The sequence below is a fragment of the Ambystoma mexicanum genome, chromosome 1p, assembly GCF_040938575.1.
Source record: "Ambystoma mexicanum isolate Mex_15411 chromosome 1p, UKY_AmexF1_1, whole genome shotgun sequence".
NCBI classification, from domain to species: Eukaryota; Metazoa; Chordata; class Amphibia; order Caudata; family Ambystomatidae; genus Ambystoma; species Ambystoma mexicanum.
In genome coordinates, this window is record NC_090921.1 from 1,242,229,373 (window position 1) to 1,242,238,199 (window position 8,827).

Sequence of the window (8,827 nt, forward strand, 5' to 3'; positions counted from 1 at the left end):
GCACACCTGGCCACTATGGAAATGGAGAACTGTGCCCCCTCCCTGCAGTGCCATGCTGACATTTTCATTGTGGCCATCTTTTTTGCAGTTTTCTTTAATGAGCAACCATTGTTGCAAGCTCAGTGCTGCCTAGTTTTCAACCAAAATTATCCCTTATCACTCCTGACATTTGGCTGAGGTTATCATGATGAGTTTTTCAGGCACCTGAGCCAATAAACCTGGGTGGTGTGTAGGTATCATACTGTATGGCCGCAACGCTCACCAACATTATATAACAATTACGTGCACATCCACTAACTAGACCTATTAAACAGCCTCACCCATACTCATAAAAGAATGGGTGCCTCAAACTTGGACATTCAAAATGATCACAGAAATTGACAGTGCAGTATATTTCTGCAGGTGAAAATGGATTACATAAAGCAAAATGTCCTGAAACAAAAGCTTGCTACTGGGAGAGGCAGTAGGATGTCCACAAGCTATGTGGAGGGAGCCAAACAAACTTATGGTATCTTTAACAACCCACGGGACCCAGCAAGCTCTCGCCATAAAGAAGGTGAAAGCTTGAGACAGCAAAGTAAGGGAGGAAAGGATGGTATGGAAAATAAGGTTGGCAAAAAAGGAAGGGGGTGTTCTGCTCAGGGTGGTAAGTGTGCCATCATGATTCCGCACTAAGGGTCTGGAGTGGGGAATTTAACAGCTTGCCACAACTTAGGGAACAGATTGCCTTGACATGTGGGGGGGGGAGATGCAGATCTAGACATGGGGGCTAACCCAAAAGTTATGTCAGAAGCTGAGCTGAGACTCTTGGTGAATAACATTCTGATGCACAAAAGGAAGATTGTAGCATCAGGAAACTCCATGAGGGTTGAAGTAGGGAACGGTGATATGATGGGTAGCCTAACAGGAGCACCAGTGGACCAGCGTGATGGTCACCTAGGTCATCTAGATAAAACATATGGGAATAATCCGGGCTATCCGCAGCAGGAGGCACTATGGAGTTATGAGGGGTGCAACTGGGTAAACTAGGAGAATGGAAGGGGGGATCATCACCTTAGGTTAAGGGATCCCTTCTATCCGGAAGACCAAGTGTGATCTTGAACTACTTGTTTGATGAAGGGGGCCTGCAATCTGAGCATAGATCTTGTATTTTTGCTCTCTTTAAAGACATTCCGGAGCTTAGGTTGATAACATCTGCAGACATTAAACTAGTAGATTTCATCCATCCGATGAGATATGACTATGTGAGACTACTATTGACAAGCACTAACTTTGAGAGACGCTATTGCGCAGCTCAAGAACATGAGTCAGCCACTTTAGGAAGTCAGGGTACCTCAGTTTTGTTTCTTGGAATGCGAGAGGTCACTCTCACTTATTGTCAAATGTAATTTTATGTAAGGACTTGAATTTATTCGATCTCAATTTTTTTGCAAGACACATGGGCAATAGAAAATCTTATTTTGGCTGGTTATGAGTTAACCTGTCTTTGTGGAAGACAGGGGGCAAGGGTAAGACCTAAGGGTGCTTGACTATTGCTATTAAGTAGAGGCAAAATCTAACCAAATAGTGGGAATGGAAGATCCAGGACACAATTTTGCTAGTTGCCCTACAAATACCTAATATCTCTGGGTTTTGGGATATACTCCTCATAAATGTTTATTGGAATCCTGCAGAAAAGTTTGAGACTACCCTCGATAGTTTAAATATATTGATGGATGATTGGGTTACTAATTGTCTGGGGGGCATGATCATATTGGCAGGAGACCTCAATGCTAATTGTAAGCAGGCATACAACAACTTATATGAGCTCTTATTGTTGAATGAGATGTCTATGGCCCACCATAAAAGGAAAAAGATTGCTGAACTTTGCAGAGGGGTGGGGCCTTGAAGTTGTAGAAGATGATACTCCAACATGGTATGCAAGGGGGTCCAATTCGATCATAGATTACGTATTCCTTTCCCTGCAATTGTCTACGAGAATAGAGGATTTTAAGATAAGGCATACCCAGTTTAGTGATCATGCAATGCTATGGTTGCATTTGTGTAGGACTCCAAAGGGGACAGTCTCTGGTTCGTTTTGGAAGAATGTAGGAGGGAATGTGAGAAGCAATATACTAAAGTGGTGCTTGGAAAAGCCCAGTAAATTTAACAATAGTATGATGCCTGATTTTAATTCTACCTCTGTGGAGGTGAAATTATTGAACTACTCGCTGTCAAACTTCTCTGTACATCTAGAGAAACGTATGTCTACATAATACTTGGGTATAAAGAAGAAAAGGGATAACGTTGATAAATGTGCACATCATTGATCCTGTGATGAAAGAACATAAAGTTGTCCTACTCAAAACAGTTAGGAAGATCTATAAAATAATGGGTATATGTGAAGGAAGTAAGGAGCAGGTTAGGAAGCTCAAACAAGCCTACAAGAACTGGCTAAAGCTCTATCGTGCGGCTCTCTATCAAAGGGTTGGGGAACAAATGATGGCATTCCTAAAAGGTAATAATACTCATAACTTCTGGAAATGAATGAACCAGACTGATGTGCAACAACATCAGCTACTTGCCAATCCAATTGCAGAGAAGGAGTGGATGTTTCATTTTGAGAATATCTTTAAGAACCCTGGACTTTAGTTGAAGATGCCTGAAGTCGCTGGGTATGAGTGGAACATAAATATATCCATCAACAATATTGCTAGTATTATTGTGAAATCCAAACCATCCAAAGCAGGAGGCCCCAATAACTTGACAATTGTTATAGTGAAACAAAATGTTGGTCGATGGGCCAAGCTTCTCCATATTCACCACTCTGATATTGTAAATCTGAAGAGTGCTCCAGTGTCATGGCAAATATCGTATGTTCTTCCCATTTTTAAGAAATGCTCCTGACTGTCTCCCTCAAATTATAGGCCTATCGCCTTAGTGGATGTTGAGTCCAAAACCTTTGTGTCCATTTTATCAGGGCACACTGAGGATTGGTGTGTTACAAATGAGATTCTGGATCACTGACAAACGGAATTTAGAATACAAATGAGCACAGACTGTGAGGGTGCCTAACTTAGCTGCCTACAGCGGCGTGTGTGGCAATATAACTGACCCTCATTATATATGTTGCATCATTGGACATGTTCATGCCATTGGACATGGTGAATAGAGCTATGTTGTGGAACAAACTGTAAGACTATGGAATTCCCAAGGGACTTCTGATGATATCTTTATCCACTTGCAAAGTAACTCCAAGACGCAGGTTCGACTGAACTTAGAAGGGCGGATGTCGGCTAGTCTCTCAACACACAATGGTCTATGTCAATGGTGTATACTGGAACCCATACTATTTAATCTGTATGTGGCAGATGCAGGCAGAGCACTAGATCATTTTGCCTTAGCGTTCCCTAAAATTGGAGCCCTAAATGTCACTTTGGCGGCATATGCTGATGATTTTGGATTGGTGTACTGTACGCCTATGGGGTTGCAGAGGTTGATCAATGCATTTGAGCAATATATGGCAAAGCTCAACTTAAAAATGTATCCATCTAACACGGTCATTTTGAATCTTTTGAAGGGTGGCCGGTCTAAAAGGAAGTTCTGCTGGAAATGGGAAAACAGGGTGTTGTTGGATAAAGGGAATAAGCAGTACCTGTGGTATTCCATTTCAGCAAATCATTCTAAGATCTTCTACCACAATTATCTTAAAACGAAAGCAGTGGCAATGGCCAGACAAATGCGTAAGATAGACTGGAAATTTTGTAAATTCGTGATGGTCCCCTGCAGGTAATTTTATAAAATGAAACCTCTGCCAAGAACATGCTATGCCCTAGAATTCTTTCCCAATTGCGTCCTCCCAGAACTGAAAATAGTTGAGGGCCTTGTTGGAGGGTGGTTCTATTCCATCTGCCTAAGTGTGTTCCAATACAAATTATCAGATATGAAATGTGCCTGTCATCTATGGCCAGTATAATGCAATGGAAAATATTGTCACTATTTAGAAAATGTGAAATTTTCCCTAAGGGGAGTTTGTACAGTCTCTTGGGGGTGGATGCTACAGAAGCTCTCGTAAAAGATCTATGCTCAGATGGAGAATTAATCTTATTTAATTTGGGGTCATCTATGAAAACCCTTACAGCCAATCCCAGGCAGATAAAAAATCAAATTATAGGTAATGATTGGTATGTAAATAAAAACAAAGCCTCAGACTTCAGACTGTATTGTCAAATGGTCTCACCTTAAAAAAGGTGCCCTGTTATGGAACATTTAAATAAATACCTTAGCGGGGGGGGGTAATATAATGTGGTTCCGCTTCAATGTTGTGAGAACTAAGGAAATATTGGCTAGTTGGAACCATTTGGGAGACATAAATGCCCTTTGTAGGTTCTGCCTGATAATTTAGGTGGTAGAATCCCTATTCCATGTATTACTGGTGTCTCCAGTTTTACTGACCGCGAGATTGCAATATTTTGGTTCGTTTGTCTGCAATCCACATTGCATTCTAAGAGATCTGGTCTGGTTATTAATGTTACATGGTGACTCTATGTTTTTGAAGTTGAGAGTGTGGTCATTCCTAAAAAAATGTGTAAGCTGGAAGGAATTATGTAAATCCATCTCAGAAAGTGTGATATGTTTAAGAAAGTAGACATACCTGTATGTTGTGGCGTTGTTTTGGGGACATCTAATCCATGGGAGGGTTTAATGAGATCTATTTATTGTTGTTGTATTTCTTTTCGTGCATCTGCATAATGGCTTAGGATTAACGTAATGTTATAACAATGTAATATCAATCAATGTTATAATAAGAGTAGTAATAATAACAAGAGCATTACATGAATATGCAAATGTTAATAAGTATTTTAATGTAAATTGTCATACATCTTATTTTTCTAATGTAAATTGTTATATATTTTATTTCCTTGTAAAGGTTTTATAAACCATTTACATTTGTTAAATAACAATTTTAAAAAAATAAAGCAAAAAGTTGTCAGAAACATCTGAATACAGGTGGACTTCCCACAATTTCCACTATTTTTTTACTATTAAACATAAATTGATGACTTTATGATAAGAAGCATTATGATTCATCAACATGTATACATCCTCGCTTATATCCCTGTATCAACGTGAAGAACCTCTATTTGGGACTTGTTCACACTCCACTCTCCAACAAAAAGAAATACATCTACAATGTATCACTGATAAAAAGAAAATGAAGAAAAAGAGCGCAAAAAGAAAAAAGGTTAGCAGAATACAGAAAAACAAAGGAACAGAAGTAGACAAAACGTATTCAAAAGAGTAACACGATGAAACAACAGAAGCAGAGGCTTAAGAAAGTTAGAGAGAGAGAGAAGAAAAACGAACACTGAAGCAGTCAGAAAATAGGTGGCATAATTAAAAAGAATGGATCATATGGAGAAGAAGAAGAAGAAGAAGAAGAAGGAGAAGAAGAAGAAGAAGAAGAAGAAGAAGAAGAAGAAGAAGAAGAAGAAGAAGAAGAAGAAGAAGAAGAAGAAGAAGAAGAAGAAGAAGAAGAAGAAGAATTAAGCAAAATAAGACAGGGAGAGAGAAGAAAAGAAAAGCTGAGGAAGATGAAAAACAAGAAAGAAGAAGATGGAAAGAAGGAACAGTAAGAAAAGGAAGAATTGGATAATGAAGTAGGCATAAAAGGGAAATGGAGATGTGGAAGAGGAGCAGGAAGAAAAATGAGTTATTCAAAATAAGAGGAAGAAGAATGAACAGGTAGAATGAGACATAAAATAAAGTTGAAGAAACAGAAGCAGAGGCAGAAGGCAGAGGAACAAAAAGCAGAACAATTAAAGGAGACCAAACGAAAGGACAATGGAGACAACAGAAGATGAGAAATAAAGACTATATTGAGAGCAAGGAAATTATGACAATAAAAAGAGAAGAAATTGAAGGCAGATGAAAGAAAATGAAGATGAATGAAGAAGAGGAAGAAAATATAAAACATGAAAGAGTAAGAAGAGTGAGATTGCAAAGGAAAGCAAAACATAAATTGATGAAGAGGAAGAAGAAGAAAGATGACAGAAGAAAGGGAAACAAGAAAAGAAGGAAGATAAATAAGTAGAAGAAGTAGGTAAAACAATAAAGATGTGGATAAAGGGAAAAAATAACATGACGCAACAAGTGGAAGAAGGTTGGAAATGAGGAGGAAGAAAAGGACAAAAGAACAAAGAACAGGGAAGGAAATATCACGCGTTAACTCAAGTAACCCTAGAGAAACCTGGGTGGATACCACATATAGCAGGTACAAATCTAAGTTTTTCAATTGATATCTTTATTTCTCAGTGGGAATATGTAGGAGGCTATGACAGTGAGTTCAATAAAGGCAGCCAGTATGACAGTGATTTCAATAAAAACAGCCAGTTAAATGGGTGCAGGTGGGATTACAGGACAGCACTTTCAGTGGGGTTAGTGTAAATGCAGAAAAAGACAGTAAATTAGGTAGTGCAGGTAGAATGTCAGATTGAGTCATTATAGCAGTGAATTAGGCCTTCAATGGCAAAGCAAAATGAGTGTCAAAAAGACTGTAGATTCAAATTGCATTGTGCACAAATTAAGTTATAAGAATTCCAATCTGTGTAAGGTTGCATTGAAAAAATAACCCAGATTAACTAACTTCCCTTATTAAGTGGTACCCCAGTAACTAATTAGTCATCCTGATGAACATTGTAATGCAGTGTCAGTGAACATGGATTGAAATTCTGTCTTATTTGTTTCTGTCTTTTCGTTCCATGGAAAAGAAATGTGCACTCTAAAAAATAAAAAAAATAAATGGACTGTCTTTTTGTATTTTGAAGCTTCTTTGTCTGTGCAGGAAGCAAGAAGAGATACATACAAACTGCTGTAGGTGATTGGACAGTGGGATCAGAAGCCTAGAAGTTGCTAAAATATGTCAGAAACAGGGCAGTTTTAGTTTTGAGTGACATGCAGGATAGATAAATAGGGGTGATCTGAAGGACGTTGGTCTTCTTCTTGCTGCCGGCTGCGAAAAGGGAGAGTGTGCCGAAGCTGTGAGGACCTGGCATTGATTATTGCTGGGACTACAGGGTCATCTTTCGGGGGCACGAGAAAGCAGTGCAGAGGCTGTAACACTTCAGTACAGATAATCCACGACAGAAAGAGAGTTTTTCAGATAAGGTGCACAAACCTCATAACTCAATGTAAGTAGTTGTAGAACATGAGGAGTGTGAACAATTGAATGCGGTCCTTATCAGTTAGTACAGGGGGTAATTTTTAACACAAAATGTTCAATGTTTTCTTTTACACGCACTTAATGACAAAAGGACAGAAGTCAATGGTACAAATATTTTCTGTGTACTGCCATGCCTGTTTATATGTTTTCTTCTAGGTAACCACGGCAGTGTTGATGCATTGGTAAGAATTGATAAATGCCTTGTTGTGAAATGAATGATGCTTTAAGTGTAAATGACATGATGTTTAATAAATTCATAAAATGGTAAAAATTAAATTGATGTTTGATTTTCTTATGTCTCTGGATGTTATTCTCTAGATGGCTTGAAGTAATTAGGGAGTATATCAGTGCATACACATTAGTGGTAAAGTATTTACCGCCGGAGGTAAAGTAAGAAACAAAAGGGGCAATATAAAGGCAAGCTAGAAAGCCGGTATGTTGTGTGAGTTGGTTCAGCCATGCATCCTGGGGCTGAACAGCACCATTCAAGGACATAAGCTGGTGTCATAGATAAGTAATCGACACACTCTATGCAATATTTGGTTTCTTCTAAATGTGCTAAGCCTGGGTACATAAGCCTACAGTCAACCCTAGTATAAGGCATAGTTATAAAAAGTGAAAGGTTTATCTTATCATATAGGGCAGTGTTATGAATATGCTCACCACTAATTTACCACCACAATAAGATATTGCCAATTTACTGCCAATTTACCACAATACTAAAAATACCGCCAAGTTAGAATCAAGCTGAATCTCATATGAAGTTCTTTAGGCTATTTTTCATATTTCATTTTTAGATTTTGGTCTGAGATTAAACCTTTCACAGTTTTTTAACAAAATTAATATTACATTCATAAACAAAATACAGTATAATTTCTTAAAATTCCTTTCCATAATAAAACTTTACTGATAAAGTCTTTCGCCTAAATGCTCATGAAGATCAATCAAACATTTTTTTTGCAACAATAATCAAAGCAATGTGAAAGCTTGTCATGAGTCTGTTCCAGAACATTTCAGTAGAGAGGTAACCTGGTGCACACATTGCCTAAATGCCTCCACTCTAAGGGTTGTCAATGCATTACAAAATATCATCATTTCTTTCAAACTCTAGGCATTGTTTGCTCCAGCATAGTCAACATATGCAACATTTCTTTCAAAAATGTCCCTCTTGCTTCCAGGATACTGAGCTAATTAAATCATACTCTTACATGAGGTAGGACATTTTTCTAAATAGTGTGGTAGTGAACCTTCTTCCTTCAGGGGGTATTTACAGTCTTGCTTTTTATTTCAACCAATTACTCTTCCATCATTATTTTTAAGTAACATAGGCTTTTTTTACTGTACAATGAGAAACACTGATAAACTAGATCACAGACCTCCAAAATGTTACAAGAAAGATTCCAATTAAAAATGAAGCATATATTATCTCTCTTAAAATGAATTATCCTGGCTTTTATAAGATAACAGTGCCATGTATTTTAGACTCCTTTGCAAACCTATAGGAATGGATTTTAACAAAGTAATATCATCGGCATAGGCTTACCAGTGCAGTCTCAGGTGAACCAATTTAGTGGGGAAAACCTGGGTTTCATTCAGTGCCTACTGAAAGTCAGATACATATACATT